The sequence below is a fragment of the Salmo salar genome, chromosome 16 (genome assembly GCF_965601325.2).
Source record: "Salmo salar chromosome 16, fSalSal1, whole genome shotgun sequence".
Lineage (NCBI taxonomy): Eukaryota > Metazoa > Chordata > Actinopteri > Salmoniformes > Salmonidae > Salmo > Salmo salar.
Window position 1 is genome coordinate 86,790,042 of NC_138306.1, and position 14,866 is coordinate 86,804,907.

The following is a 14,866-nucleotide window of genomic DNA, read 5'->3' on the forward strand; positions in this document are numbered from 1 at the left end:
TATAAATTCTATTACATTTTTTAAGAAACAGGAACTAGACTAGTCTATTGTATGCGCCGGGCCAATAATGTCAGTGGTGGAATGTCAGGGGCACACTCCATTACTCAGACATAATTTACAAACAAAGCATTTGTGTTTAGTCAGTCCGCCAGATCAGAAGCAGTAGGGATGACCAGGGATTTTCTCTAAGTGCGTGAATTGTGTGCGCCTGTTCAATAATGCATTTGATATAATTTCACAAATATTGTCGCGGGCCGTTTTAAAACTAATCCCGGGCCACAGTGATTGTTTCGATAACAAACAACGTTGTTCAGTCATGTTACCTAGCTAGCTAACAACATGGTAACTTGACAGTAGGTGTAGGCACATTTGATTGGTACAAGAAGAAAGGAAAATGCTCTGCTACTCATGAGATGTGCTTCAAAAGGTAGGATTCATACGTAAGGCCTAATGTAAGCCTGAACTATCAAAAACCAATCTCTTTCTGGTCCTCCTTACATTCTGTTTGGTGCCTAACATTTTTAAAGTTGTTAGCTGTGTGTATGTGTTTGTGGGAGAGAGAGAGCGGTGTGTGTTTATGAAGGATACAGAGAAATTGAGAGAGAGAGAGTGTGTGTGTCATGGCATATCAAGTGTGGCAGCCGTAATCCCCTTCCAGGCCATCACTCACCTTCTCTCTGTCTGCTCTTCCTATGCATTATTTCCCCCACCAGTTCTTTAAATCTAATTTAGCTATGATGGCGAGGGGGGATGCAGACCCTGATCAGTCTTCTGTTGTTATTTTTATATATTTGATACATTGTAGCAGGGCGCAGAGCCAGCAAAATTGATACATTGTGGCAGCGGGCAGAGTGATCAATGTTTATATATTGCAGAAGGGCGCAGAGCCAGCAAAATTGATACATTGTGGCAGCGGGCAGAGCCAGCAAAATTGATACATTGTGGCAGCGGGCAGAGCCAGCAAAATTGATACATTGTAGCAGTGGGCAGAACAAAGTTGATACTTTGGAGCAGCGCTGCAGAACAAGCAAAGTTGTGTCATAACTGTCCTGTGAAGATGTGAAGGATCAGGTTACAGTGGGTCCGCTCTACAGCACCCTCTCTCTCTCACCAGAGGGGGTGAGGTGGAGCAGGCCGCTTTATGGCGGTCGTAAAATACTCTGTTTCTGGGCTCTGTAGTATGGTTGTTGTCCTTGCACCACACGGTCAGGTCTCTGACTTCCTCCTTATTGAGATTTATTTTAAACTGCAAAACCCTTACGCACCACTGCACTTTATATACCAGGGTTGGCTGGCCTTCTCTAGTCACTCGTAGGCTCATTCACTGGTATACTTTTATTTACAAAGCCATTTTGGGTTTACTACCTGTTAATTTGGGCATTTTTATTGTTCAGAAATGTGGTGGGTACTCTCTTCATTCGCAGGACTTTATCCTGCTAACTGTTCCAAATGTCCGAACTGAATTTGGTAAAAGGGCTTTTATGTACTCTGCGCCATCGGCTTGGAACGCCTTACAAAATACTTGTAAATTGGAAGAACTTGTCCCGATTTATGTATTTAAATCACTGATGAAGGATTTTGAGGCTGATTCCCTGACCTGTCAATGTTTTTAATTTGCTGTTTTATGATTTTGTTATACTCTTGTGAATTCTATGGATTTTACTAGATTACTTGTAGTTTTTCATGGTGTCTGTCTGTAATTGTGTAATGACTTGGTGCTGCCCATCTTAGCCAGGACGCTCTTGAAAAAGAGATTTCAAATCTTAATGAGCCCTTCTCGGTTAAATAAAAAGTAACCAAATTATAGGCTGTCTCATTGTTGTCGGTGATCAGGCCTACCGCTGTTGTGTCATCAGCAAACTTAATTATGGTGTTGGAGTCGTGCCTGGCCGTGCAGTCATGAGTGAAAAGGGAGTACAGGAGGGGACTGAGCACACACCCCTGAGGGGCCCCCGTGTTGAGGATCAGCGTGGCGGATGTGTTGTTACCTACCCTTACAACCTGGGGGCGGCCAGTCAGGAAGTCCAGGATCCAGTTGCAGAGGCAGGTGTTTAGTGCCAGGGTCCTTAGCTTAGTGATGAGCTTTGAGGGCACTATGGTGTTGAATGCTGAGCTGTAGTCAATGAATAGCATTCTCACATAGGTGTTCCTTTTGTCCAGGTGTGAAAGGGCAGTGTGGAGTGCAATAGAGATTGCATCATCTGTGGGATAATGGTGTTCATGTGAGCAGCCTTTCAAATAATTTCATGGCTATAGACGTGAGTGCTACGGGTCGGTAGTCATTTAGGCAGGTTACCTTAGTGTTCCTGGGCACAGGGACTATGGTGGTCTGCTTGAAACATGTTGGTATTACAGACTCGGACAGGTTGAAAATGTCTGTGAAGACACTTGCCAGTTGGTCAGCGCAATCCGTTTGGTAATCTGTCTGGCTCTGCGGCCTTGTGAATGTTGACCTGCTTAAAGGTCTTACTCACATCGGCTGCGGAGAGCGTGATCACACAGTCATCCGGAACAGCTGATGCTCTCATGGATGTTTTAGTGTTACTTGCCTCGAAGCGAGCATAGAAGTTATTTAGCTTGTCTGGTAGGCTCGTGTCACTGGGCAGCTCTTGGCTGTGCTTCCCTTTGTAGTCTATAATAGTTTGCAAGCCCTTTCACATCCCACGAGCGTCTGAGCCGGTGTAGTACAATTTGATCTTAGTCCTGTATTGACGCTTTGCCTGTTTGATGGTTTGTTGGAGGGCATAGCGGGATTTATTATAAGCTTCCGGGTTAGCGCTCCTTGAAAGCGGCAGCTCTACCCTTTAGCTCAGTGCGAATCTTGCTGGTAATCCATGGCTTCTGGTTAGGGTATGTACATACAGTCACTGTGGGGACAATGTCCTCGATGCACTTATTGATAAAGCCAGTGACTGACGTGGTGTACTCCTCAATGCCATCAGAAGAATCCCGGAACTAATTCCAGTTTGTGCAAGCAAAACAGTCCTGTAGTTTAGCATCTGCTTCATCTGACCACTTTTTTATAGACCGAGTCACTGGTGCTTCCTGCTTTAATTTTTGCTTGTAAGCAGGAATCAGGAGGAAAGAATTATGGTCAGATTTGCCAAATGGAGGGCGAGGGAGAGCTTGTACGTGTCTCTGTGTGTGGAGTAAAGATGGTCTAGAATTTTTTTCCCCCTCTAGTTGCACATTTAACATGCTGATAGAAATGAGGTAAAACTGATTTAAGTTTCCCTGCATTACATTTCCCGGCCACTAGAAGCGCCGCTTCTGGATGAGCGTTTTCCTGTTTGCTTATGGCGGTATACAGCTCATTGAGTGCGGTTTTAGTGCCAGCATCGGTCTGTGGTGGTATGTAGACAGCTACGAAAAATACAGATGAAAACTCTCTAGATAGATAGTGTGGTCTACAGCTTATCATGAGATACTTTACATCAGGTGAGCAAAACCTCGAGACTTCCTTAGATATGGTGCACCAGCTGTTGTTTAGATATGCATAGGCCCCCGCCCTGTGTCTTACCAGAGACTGCTGTTCTATCCTGTCGATAGAGTGTATAACCCACCAGCTGTATGTTCTTAATGTCGTCGTTCAGCCACGACTCGGTGAAACATAAGATATTACAGTTTAATGTCCCGTTGGTAGGATATACGTGCTTTCAGTTCGTCCCATTTATTTTCCAGCGATCGAACGTTAGCTAGCAGGTCGTCGTCTGATCCTCACAAGGCACCCTGATCTTTTCCCACAAAATCTCAGTTTTCTTCTCCAGCGAATGACAGGGATCTGGGCCTGGTTGGGTGTCTGTAGTATATCTCTCCCGTCTGACTCATTGAAGAAAAACTCTTCGTCCGATTTGAGGTGAGTTATCACAGTTCTGATGTCCAGAAGCTCTTTTCAGTCATAAGAGACGGTAGCAGCAACATTATGTTAACGCAAAAAAACTAACAAAATACCATGGTTGGTTAAGAGCCAATAAGACGGCAGCCCTCCCCTCCGACGCCATCATGGTTCTAGCCATCCCTGGGGAAAGAAAATATCCAACTCAGCTCCCAGAGAGCTAATAAAGACTTTGCATTCCAAATGGTACCCTATTCCCTACATAATGCACTACATGGTGTAAAAGTAGTGCACTATATAGGGAATAGAATGCCATTTGCAATGCAACCTTGATGGAATGATTGCAGTATGTAAAGAATGCTGTTGAGCCTGAGAGAAGAATGTGTTTTCTAAAATGTGTTTTCTGTTTCACAAGTAGTGTCTTGTGTTCAGGAAAATAAATCTAACTCTGTAGAAAAACACTAAACTCAAAGACAGTCATGTAACCAAATCAGAACTCTTACTAGCTTCAGGAATTACCAGACACAGTTCTGTTAAAAGGAGGGCTGTTTGGTGTTGGTAGACTATTATTTGCTGGTAGCACTTAAATTCGAAAGCAATTCCCCCACTCTATTATGAGGCATTGGTGTTTTGTGCTGTTTTCTAAGATGTCTGTGAAGTTAAGTTGAAATGAGTGCTGTTATACAACTGCAATCTGTTGGAAGCCCTAGTGAGATTCTCCCATTATTTAAGAGGCACTGACTTTTGGGCTGTTTTGTAAGGTGTAGATTGTAGACGGTTGCACACCTCTTCATTATTCAGCCTGAGTCGGTAGACTGTAGACGGTTGGCTCTGTATGCCACACACACACACACACATTTTAAAGACTTTACTTGAATCCACAAATCTCATTACATCATAGAGGATTCAAACATTTCAAAGTACCTTCTCCTTCACACAGCTAAGCTTACCATAACAGCTGAAACAGAGCAGTACCTTCTCCACCACACAACTAGGCTGACCATAACAGCTGAAACAGAGCAGTACCTTCTCCTTCACACAACTAGGCTGACCATAACAGCTGAAACAGAGCAGTACCTTCTCCTTCACACAACTAGGCTGACCATAACAGCTGAAACAGAGCAGTACCTTCTCCTTCACACAACTAGGCTGACCATAACAGCTGAAACAGAGCAGTACCTTCTCCTTCACACAACTAGGCTGACCATAACAGCTGAAACAGAGCAGTACCTTCTCCTTCACACAACTAGGCTGACCATAACAGCTGAAACAGAGCAGTACCTTCTCCTTCACACAACTAGGCTGACCATAACAGCTGAAACAGAGCAGTACCTTCTCCACCACACAGCTAGACTGACCATAACAGCTGAAACAGAGCAGTACCTTCTCCTCCACACAACTAGGCTGAGCATAACAGCTGAAACAGAGCAGTACCTTCTCCTTCACACAACTAGGCTGAGCATAACAGCTGAAACAGAGCAGTACCTTCTCCACCACACAACTAGGCTGACCATAACAGCTGAAACAGAGCAGTACCTTCTCCACCACACAACTAGGCTGACCATAACAGCTGAAACAGAGCAGTACCTTCTCCACCACACAACTAGGCTGACCATAACAGCTGAAACAGAGCAGTACCTTCTCCTTCACACAACTAGGCTGACCATAACAGCTGAAACAGAGCAGTACCTTCTCCTTCAGGATTTACTTAGTGCTTTAATATGGATGTATTCCTAGCATGTGTTGTGATTTAATTCTTATTTACTAAATTTAGTGACTTCCTTTCCTGTGAATTGGCTTACCCCTTTTTGAGCGCTCGTCTCGTTGTGGGAATGAGTGTGCTAACCAGGGACCTGAGCCACGCCACCCACACCATAAGGAGTTTTGGGGTTAATGAGCTGCCCCTGTACAAAGACAGCTCTCAGACAATGTTCATCAGATGTCAAGCCAGCACTGGAGAGGACAGGTGCAACAGGCTGTGTTCAGCCACACCACTACCGCCACGTCTGGGGAGAGGGGACTGGATGAGTGTGACCCTGCTCGGAAAGAGCTGACCGTAACAACCCTACTCGGGTCGAAGAGCTGAACGAGGTGAGAGTGTGTACCAATGGTTTCCAGTATGATGATGTCACTGATGAAGCTTTCTCCACCTTCGCCAGACGTGGCCTGCTTCGCAGAGGGCGTGACTACCGCATCGGAACCCCATGATGCCAACACAGAGGCCGTGACTACCGCATCGGAACCCCATGATGCCAACACAGAGGCCGTGACTACCGCATCGGAACCCCATGATGCCAACGCAGAGGCCGTGACTACTGCATCGAAACCCCATGATGTCAACGCAGAGGCCGTGACTACCGCATCGGAACCCCATGATGCCAACACAGAGGCCGTGACTACCGCATCGGAACCCCATGATGCCAACACAGAGGCCGTGACTACCGCATCGGAACCCCATGATGCCAACGCAGAGGCCGTGACTACCGCATCGGAACCCCATGATGCCAACGCAGAGGCCGTGACTACCGCATCGGAACCCCATGATGCCAACTCAGAGGCCGTGACTACCACATCGGAACCCCATGATGCCAACACAGAGGCCGTGACTACCGCATCGAAACCCCATGATGCCAACGCAGAGGCCGTGACTACCGCATCGGAACCCCATGATGCCAACGCAGAGGCCGTGACTACCGCATCGAAACCCCATGATGCCAACGCAGAGGCCGTGACTACCGCATCGGAACCCCATGATGCCAACGCAGAGGCCGTGACTACCGCATCGGAACCCCATGATGCCAACACAGAAGCCGTGACTACCGCATCGAAACCCCATGATGCCAACACAGAAGCCGTGACTACCGCATCGGAACCCCATGATGCCAACGCAGAGGCCGTGACTACCGCATCGGAACCCCATGATGCCAACACAGAGGCCGTGACTACCGCATCGGAACCCCATGATGCCAACGCAGAGGCCGTGACTACCGCATCGGAACCCCATGATGCCAACACAGAGGCCGTGACTACCGCATCTGAACCCCATGATGCCAACACAGAGGCCGTGACTACCGCATCGAAACCCCATGATGCCAACACAGAGGCCGTGACTACCGCATCGGAACCCCATGATGCCAACACAGAGGCCGTGACTACCGCATCGAAACCCCATGATGCCAACGCAGAGGCCGTGACTACCGCATCGGAACCCCATGATGCCAACGCAGAGGCCGTGACTACCGCATCGGAACCCCATGATGCCAACACAGAGGCCGTGACTACCGCATCGAAACCCCATGATGCCAACGCAGAGGCCGTGACTACCGCATCGGAACCCCATGATGCCAACGCAGAGGCGACGAACGCTCCATGCCAAGCAACAATAGACTCTAGAGTGTGTTGTGGTGTGTCCCCAGGCCTGTTTTGTGTTCTGTGTTGCTTTTATCCTGTAACCCTCTTTTAATACTTAGATATCAGAGAACCATAAACACTGACTATCTACCTCCTGCCTGTGTCTGTGGTATTGGGATTGAAAGAACTTTGGTTTTTGACATTAAACAACACACACGGGGGCTCCCAAGTGGCGCAGCTGTCTAAGGCACTGAATCTCTGTGAAAGAGGCATCACTACAGTTCCTGGTTCGAATCCAGGCTGAATCACATCTGGCTGTGATTGAGAGTCCCATAGGGCGGTGCACAATTGGCCCATCGTCGTCTGGGGTAGGCCGTTATTGTAAAGAAGAATTTGTTTTTAACTGACTTGCCAGGTTAAATAAAACACACACACGTCCATGTTTATATATTATAGCAAACTGTTTATGTTCTACTTAATTTATTGGACAATGATACTCTGCCAACGCCATTCACGGGATTTACCGTCATCACGTACCAAACTTATGAGGCCAAATTTGGTATCTCATAGAAGGCACTACCTCCGATGGGTGACATGTTGGTATAATGATGTTGGAACAATATTTGTTTAACTTTTACCAGACTCTGGCTTGGCTTGACTCAGCTGTCTCTTAAACACGTCGATATTTAGGATCAGGGGGGAGTTGTCACTACAGATCAGTCCCAAACGCCACCCTATTCCCTACACAATGCACTACTTTTGACCAGAGTCCTATTGCCTAAATAGTACACTACATAGGGAATAGGGTGTCATTTGGGATGCAAAAACCAGAAACATAACATTTGCTTCCACACTTCTGAAACTCATTTTCAGGTCCGCTGAAGGATGGGAAGGTCACCCAAGTTGTTCTAAATGAAAAGGTTTTAGTGTCAAACTGTTAAATGCTGCCTCAGCATTGTATTGATCTGTGTCTACAGAAGCTAGCTCTCTGACTACCTCCTCCAGACTAGAGTTTCCAAGGCATTCCTTTAAACACAGGGGTAGAATTAGGGGACGCAAGAACAAAGTTCCAAAAATGTATTTTTTTGGCACATATTGACAGTTCCCAAGGTCACTTTTTTCCTAACTCCACCCACTCAAACAGTCAAAGGTCATTTTGTTTAAGTGGGTAAGTGAATCCACTAAAATGCCATGTTATCCCTGAGCAAAAGTCTCTGTTGATGTCTTTGTGTTATAATTAAAGTTGGTCAAGCATTTAAATGAGCGTTCACTTTTCCATTCCCTTGAGAGATGTAATGCACGCTGGGTCCAATGAGTTGGTGCATTTATGCTGAATACACAGCAGAAGTAGCTTTGCAAAAACATGGCAGTCAAAGAGCACACCAGGCATGGAACCACAGAAGGAGAGAGAGCGAGAGAGAGCATCAACAAGATCATCTGTTTTATCTCTGCTTGACAGAAAGCGTAAACATCGTCTGGACACCGACAGTGCTTCACCTCGGCAGATGATTCTAATGTGACACACAAAGGTGTGCGTTCCAAATGACACCCTATCCAATACTGTTGACCTGAGCCCTATGTGCCCTGGTCTAAAGTAGTGCACTGTGTAGCGAATGAATTGCCATTTGGGACACAGACAAGATCAATGCCTCGCAGAGATAATGTGATGGATGGAACTATAACAACGGTCCAGTAGCACTCTCTAAGTACTCCTGATTTTAATGGCTTGAATCTTCAATTTAAAAGACTTCTATATTGATCTCTTCACACTTCCTTGTTCATCATCCTTTCATGTTTTCTTTCCACAGGTTGGCAGATAATTAGTTAGCCATCTATCCCCTCTGCCAGCAGTGATCTGAATGACAAGGTCCAGATGGTCCCTATGTCTGTCCACAACACAGCATACTAACAAAGTTATTTATTAGGCTCTGTTACTAATAAGCAATGAACACAATGAAAATAAAAGCCTCTGTGCCAACTGCCAACAACTGAACCCATTTCACACTACTGAGCGAGAGAAACTGAGCCATGCCAAGCTGTATCTGTACTGATATGGCCTGGTTACTAATCCCCCATGGTTGTACCTGTACTGATATGGCCTGGTTACTAATCCCCCATGGTTGTACCTGTACTGAGCTGGCCTGGTTACTAATCCTCCATGGTTGTACTGAGCTGGCCTGGTTACTAATCCTCCATGGTTGTACTGAGCTGGCCTGGTCACTAATCCCCCATGGTTGTACCTGTACTGAGCTGGCCTGGTTACTAATCCTCCATGGTTGTACTGAGCTGGCCTGGTTACTAATCCTCCATGGTTGTACTGAGCTGGCCTGGTTACTAATCCTCCATGGTTGTACCTGTACTGAGCTGGCCTGGTTACTAATCCTCCATGGTTGTACTGAGCTGGCCTGGTTACTAATCCTCCATGGTTGTACTGAGCTGGCCTGGTCACTAATCCTCCATGGTTGTATCTGTACTGAGCTGGCCTGGTCACTAATCCTCCATGGTTGTACTGAGCTGGCCTGGTCACTAATCCTCCATGGTTGTACCTGTACTGATCTGGCCTGGTTACTAATCCCCCATGGTTGTATCTGTACTGAGCTGGCCTGGTTACTAATCCTCCATGGTTGTACTGAGCTGGCCTGGTCACTAATCCTCCATGGTTGTACCTGTACTGAGCTGGCCTGGTCACTAATCCTCCATGGTTGTATCTGTACTGATCTGGCCTGGTTACTAATCCTCCATGGTTGTACTGAGCTGGCCTGGTCACTAATCCTCCATGGTTGTACCTGTACTGAGCTGGCCTGGTCACTAATCCTCCATGGTTGTACCTGTACTGAGCTGGCCTGGTTACTAATCCTCCATGGTTGTACCTGTACTGAGCTGGCCTGGTCACTAATCCTCCATGGTTGTACCTGTACTGAGCTGGCCTGGTTACTAATCCTCCATGGTTGTACTGAGCTGGCCTGGTCACTAATCCTCCATGGTTGTACTGAGCTGGCCTGGTCACTAATCCTCCATGGTTGTACCTGTACTGAGCTGGCCTGGTCACTAATCCTCCATGGTTGTACTGAGCTGGCCTGGTCACTAATCCTCCATGGTTGTACTGAGCTGGCCTGGTTACTAATCCCCCATGGTTGTACCTGTACTGAGCTGGCCTGGTTACTAATCCTCCATGGTTGTACCTGTACTGATCTGGCCTGGTTACTAATCCTCCATGGTTGTACTGAGCTGGCCTGGTTACTAATCCTCCATGGTTGTACTGAGCTGGCCTGGTTACTAATCCTCCATGGTTGTACTGAGCTGGCCTGGTTACTAATCCTCCATGGTTGTACTGAGCTGGCCTGGTTACTAATCCTCCATGGTTGTACCTGTACTGAGCTGGCCTGGTCACTAATCCTCCATGGTTGTACCTGTACTGAGCTGGCCTGGTTACTAATCCTCCATGGTTGTACCTGTACTGAGCTGGCCTGGTTACTAATCCTCCATGGTTGTACCTGTACTGAGCTGGCCTGGTTACTAATCCTCCATGGTTGTACTGAGCTGGCCTGGTTACTAATCCTCCATGGTTGTACTGAGCTGGCCTGGTTACTAATCCTCCATGGTTGTACCTGTACTGATCTGGCCTGGTTACTAATCCTCCATGGTTGTACCTGTACTGAGCTGGCCTGGTTACTAATCCTCCATGGTTGTACCTGTACTGAGCTGGCCTGGTTACTAATCCTCCATGGTTGTACTGAGCTGGCCTGGTTACTAATCCTCCATGGTTGTACTGATATGGCCTGGTTACTAATCCTCCATGGTTGTACTGAGCTGGCCTGGTCACTAATCCTCCATGGTTGTACCTGTACTGAGCTGGCCTGGTTACTAATCCTCCATGGTTGTATCTGTACTGATCTGGCCTGGTTACTAATCCTCCATGGTTGTATCTGTACTGATCTGGCCTGGTTACTAATCCCCCACGGTTACTTGACCCCTGCTGGACAGTGTGATAAGAAAAGATCAGAGTCGTCAAACCCAATGCCATTAGGTTGAGTTGGGCCCACCGTGGCCCAATCATTACGCTGTTCTATCCACAGAATTAGTAAAGGATATGCGTTCTATGGAAAATAATGCAACTCTGTGGAAGGTCAGTTCCACTCTAGCGCGTCGTTTATTATTTTCCATTAAACGCATATCCTTTACTAATTCTATGGTTAGAACAGCGTAATGATTGGGCCACGGTGGGCCCAACTCAACCTAATGGCATTGGGATAGAACAGTGTAATGATTGGGCCACGGTGGGCCCAACTCAACCTAATGGCATTGGGATAGAACAGTGTAATGATTGGGCCACGGTGGGCCCAACTCAACCTAATGGCATTGGGATAGAACAGTGTAATGATTGGGCCACGGTGGGCCCAACTCAATCTAATGGCATTGGGATAGAACAGTGTAATGATTGCCTACAGTTATGCTAACCTCTAAATCCCTTTCAGATGCATTTCACATGATGGTCATTTAGTTTGTTTTATTGTGCGCTACCTATGGGCACTAAATAGAGAATAGGGTGCCTTTTGGGACAGGTAGCCAGTTTGTTCTTGTCAGAACGGGCCAAGGCTGAGTTGTTAGCAGGACATAAAATGTCACATACCCTTTTTTAGAGGCATTTCATTGTACTTTCACCTTACACAGCGATGACGACGTTAAAAAGGTGCGATCACACATTTGGAACCAAAGACCTTGAAGCCATGCGGGGGCTGCAGTGTGAACTCTATTTGATGCGACCTAACTGGCACCCTATTCCCTATGTAGTACACTGCCCCATAGGGCTCTGGTCAAAAGTAGCGCACTACGGCATATAGAGAATAGGGTGCCATTTGGGACGTACATCAGCACAGCTTGTCCTTGTCAGAGCAGGATGCTACTGAGGAGTCAGCAGCAATATGCTGTCTGTGTGTCAGCCGGTTCTGTTCCTGCTAAGTGCTTCTGAGATCTGGTGAAGACGAAGACGGTAGTGTTTTTTACGACCATGGTTTGGAGTCCCAAATGGCACACTATTCCCTATGTAGTGCCCTACTTTTGACCAGGGTCCACTGGGCTGTGGTTAAAGGTAGTGCACTATATAGGGAATAGGGGCCATTTGGTACTGTGTTGGATGAGTTCTTATTTTCGTGCAGTTCTGGTGCTGCTGGCTGGTACTTGCTGCGGGTGTCAGGTCTGTTTTAAATGCATAGAAAGAGGCTCAATGCCTGGAGTTTTCTGTCACGTATACATATGAATTCAGTGTTCTCAGAGTGAGGCACATAGAGTCACAATCACCTTTATTCCACCAGTGGATTTACATACTGTACAGGAGGAATTTGACTTGGTGAAATGGTGCTGCCACAACAAACAGAGTATACAGCCAGACGAGAAGCACAATATACAGACATAATATAGAAACCAGGAATTTACACCAATCCACATGCAATATGTACACTATAAACACTACAGGCTAAAACTACACACTACACTGTTAACACTTTAGGCTAAAACTACACTGTAAACACTATGATAAAAACGACACACTACACTGTAAACACGCTAGGCTAAAACTATACACTGTAAACCCCATTTTTGTCACAATCCACAAACCAAAACAAACACAGGAACAGGGATCAAACACGTGACTGGGCACAGAACATCCACAGAGTAGTACATATGTATATGAAGTGGTTTGTTTTTCTCTGAATCACTGTGGCCTGCTGTTGACCTCTTGGCTGTATCTCTGTGAGGGCTGCCTGCTCTCGGCACCTCTTCTCTGGGCACTTAGGGCTCCATTAGAGGGTTCTGGAGACCTCTGGGTCCCTCAGGTAGCAGGTAGCCTAACAGTTAAGAGCAATGAGCCAGTAGCCAAAAGGTCGCTTGTTTGAATCCCCGAGCTGGTAAGGTGGAAAAATCTGCCATTCTGCCCTTGAGCAAGGCAACCCCAAATAACTGCTCCCTGGGCGCCGTTGACGTCAACTAAAGCAGCCCCCCACACCTCTCTGATTCAGAGGGGTTGGGTTAAATGCTGAAGACACATTTCAGTTGAATACATTATTGTACAAATTACTAGGCATCTCTCTTTCCCTTTTATATACAGACCCCATTAATACCTGAGTCACATGATCTGATACAGACCCCATTAATACCTGAGTCACATGATCTGATACAGACCCCATTAATACCTGAGTCACATGATCTGATACAGACCCCATTAATACCTGAGTCACATGATCTGATACAGACCCCATTAATACCTGAGTCACATGATCTGATACAGACCCCATTAATGCCTGAGTCACATGATCTGATACTGACCCCATTAATGCCTGAGTCACCGGATCTGATACTGACCCCATTAATGCCTGAGTCACAGGATCTGATACAAACCCCATTAATACCTGAGTCACATGATCTGATACAAACCCCATTAATACCTGAGTCACATGATCTGATACAGACCCCATTAATACCTGAGTCACATGATCTGATACAGACCCCATTAATGCCTGAGTCACATGATCTGATACTGACCCCATTAATGCCTGAGTCACCGGATCTGATACTGACCCCATTAATGCCTGAGTCACAGGATCTGATACAAACCCCATTAATACCTGAGTCACATGATCTGATACAAACCCCATTAATACCTGAGTCACATGATCTGATACAGACCCCATTAATACCTGAGTCACAGGATCTGATACTGACCCCATTAATACCTGAGTCACAGGATCTGATACTGACCCCATTAATACCTGAGTCACAGGATCTGATACTGACCCCATTAATGCCTGAGTCACAGGATCTGATACTGACCCCATTAATGCCTGAGTCACATGATCTGATACAGACCCCATTAATACCTGAGTCACATGATCTGATACAGACCCCATTAATGCCTGAGTCACATGATCTGATACAAACCCCATTAATGCCTGAGTCACATGATCTGATACAGACCCCATTAATACCTGAGTCACATGATCTGATACAGACCCCATTAATGCCTGAGTCACAGGATCTGATATTGACCCCATTAATACCTGAGTCACGTTGTATAATGATTGGAGACAGGCACAGGAAAAATACTTTTTATTTCACTACCCAAAATAGACTATAACAGGGCTGTTAGATGATAGGTGTAGGTAATCAGACTATAACAGGGCTGTTAGCTGATAGGTGTAGGTAATCAGACTATAACAGGGCTGTTAGCTGATAGGTGTAGGTAATCAGACTGTCATTTACTGTTGGATTTAAAGAGACACCGCTTTAATCTTCAATAATTTATTACGTTCTAAGAATTCTGAAGAATTATTCTCAGGAGAAGACATTTCTTCCAAATCTTGTATTTTATTGATTTGTAATCTGGCACTCCAGGCCTGCTATGAATCTAACGCACCTTGATATGACACTCCTTTTAGCATATGGTAGTGGCAGATTAGAGGTGATGCGTCTTATTTATACATAGCTGTCATAAATAGGAATAAACATATAGCTACATCAAGCATTAACACATTGTGGACATCTAATCTGGAATATATCTACTGTTGTACATATCATCTAATCTGGAATATATCTACTGCTGTACATATCATCTAATCTAGAATATATCTACTGCTGTACATATCATCTAATCTGGAATATTTTAATGTAGGTACAGGGGAACCGTCC